This window comes from Molossus molossus, unplaced genomic scaffold, assembly GCF_014108415.1.
Source record: "Molossus molossus isolate mMolMol1 unplaced genomic scaffold, mMolMol1.p scaffold_m16_p_13, whole genome shotgun sequence".
Taxonomy (NCBI): domain Eukaryota; kingdom Metazoa; phylum Chordata; class Mammalia; order Chiroptera; family Molossidae; genus Molossus; species Molossus molossus.
This window is the reverse complement of record NW_023425348.1, coordinates 72,747,636-72,749,865: the sequence shown is the minus strand read 5'-3', so window position 1 is coordinate 72,749,865 and position 2,230 is coordinate 72,747,636. Positions and strand designations below refer to the sequence as shown.

The 2,230-nt window shown below is 36.0% G+C and overlaps 1 non-coding gene across 1 annotated transcript; it reads left to right on the top strand.

The window, feature by feature from the left end:
• The first annotated feature begins 1,860 nt into the window (after positions 1–1,860).
• LOC118629220 lies at positions 1,861–1,967 on the top strand. The gene has a single exon (XR_004959441.1). It is a non-coding gene; the product is annotated as a U6 spliceosomal RNA (small nuclear RNA).
• The last annotated feature ends 263 nt before the right edge of the window (positions 1,968–2,230 follow it).

The following is a 2,230-nucleotide window of genomic DNA, read 5'->3' as shown; positions in this document are numbered from 1 at the left end:
CAAATTAGCATGTACCCATTAACAGTCTCTCCCCATTTACTCCTTTCCTCAGCTCCTGGCTACCACTAATTTAGTTTCTGTCTCTATGGATTTTCCTATTCTGGACATTTTCTATAGATGGGACCATATTATATGTGGTCTTTGTATCTAGCTTATTTCCCTTAGCATAATATTTTCAAGGTTCATCCATGTTGTAGTATGTATTTCAATCCTTTTTATGGCAGAATACTGTTCCATTGTATGTCTATACGAGTTTGTTTATCCATTCATCAGCTGATAGACTTTTAGGTTATTTCCACCTTTTGGTTATTATTAATAATGCTGCTGTGGATATTCATGTATAAGTTTTTGTGTGAACATATGTTTTCAGCTCTCTATGTATATACCTAGAGCAGAATTCTGGGTCATATGGTAACTCTATGTTTAACTTTTTGAGCCTCTACCAAACTGTTTTCCAAAGCAGTTATACCATTTTAATCTCCTATCAGCTGTGTATGAGGCTTCCAATTTCTTCACACCCTCACCAACACTTGTTACTATCTGTCTCTTTTATTATGGCCATTCTTGTGACTGTATCTCAATAAGAAATGGCATCTCACTGTGGGTTTTATTTGCATCTCTGAGTATCATTAAACAGGAGTTAGCTTCTTACCTGCTTCGGGTGGTTTAGACATGATTTTGCTAGAAAGTAGGAGAAATATGATTATATTTCAATTTCACAATTTTAAGTTTATAATTAGAATTATCACAGCTCTGGTATATACATTCCTAGCTAGTGAGTCCTTAAGAACATACCAGAAGAATAATACTAGCCGCAGGTGGACACCCAAGGACTTAACTTAAATTTAGGCAAGGTATATAATCACTTACCTAAAAAACTGATGTTAGCATTAGGGAGACTTCTCAGCTCCTTATTACTTCCCCAACAGTCTGTTCATTCAATAAACACATCCTTAGCACCTCGGGTGTACTAGGCACTGCATATTTTGATAGGCAGTGCTGAATAAGACATCATTTTATGGCCTCAAGGAAATCAGTGTTCAGAAGTGTAGACAGATATATAAAAAAATAAAATTCAATGTCATGTACCTCCATGAGGTATTACTACACAGTCACCAAAGAGGCTAAAACTTAAAAGTAGAAATGGACAAGTAATGGTGACAATGCAGACCAACAGGAACTTTCATATACTATTGATGGGAGTATAAATTGGCCCAATCAATTTAGAACAGTATTTGACAGTGTTGCTTGATGCTAAATATTCACATACTCTATAATCCAGAAATGCTACTTTTAGATATATACCTAATACAAATGTATATATATAGTAACTGAAGGACATCTACAAGAATGTTCATAGCAACATGTTCTTTGTGGCCAAAAATGGAAACAATTCAAATGTCTATCAGTAGTAGAAAAGGATAAATAATGGATGTAGTCATACAGTGGAATACTATACAGCAGTGAAAATCAACAAACCACTGTTACTGCTAATAACATGAATGAGTCTAACACAGAGAATGTTAAACCAAAGAGGCTAGATACAGCTTATGAGAGTTTTAAAAATTGGCTAATTTATGGTAAAAAAAAAAATCAGAAAAGTGCTTACATTTGAGGTTCAGTAAAGACTGGCATGAAGCACAAGAGAGACTGTGAGGGTCCTGGCAATATTCTATTTCTTGATCTGACTGGTAGTTACACAGGCATATTTACTTTGTAGAAATCCTTGAGCTGCTGCACACTTATAGTTTGCACACTTCTGTTAGTATGCTATACTTCAATTAAAAACTGTCTCCTTTTGGTTTTTTTAGGGGCAAAAATATGGGCAAAACCAGAAGCCTGTACAAGAATAAGAGGTGGGTGCTCGCTTCGGCAGCACATATACTCAAATTGGAACGATACAGAGAAGATTAGCATGGCCCCTGCGCAAGGATGACACGCAAATTCGTGAAGCGCTCCATATTTTTCGACAAAATCCAGCATCCATTTCTGATAAAAACGCTCAGCAATGTAGGAATAGAGGGATCATATCTCGACATAATAAAGGCCATATATGAAAGACCTACTTCCAACATCATACTCAATGGACAGAAACTAAAAACATTTCCATTAAGAACAGGAACAAGACAGGGATGTCCACTTTCGCCACTCTTATTTAACATTGTACTGGAAGTCTTAGCCACAGCAATCAGACATGAAGAAAAAATAAAAGGGATCCAAATTGGAAAGG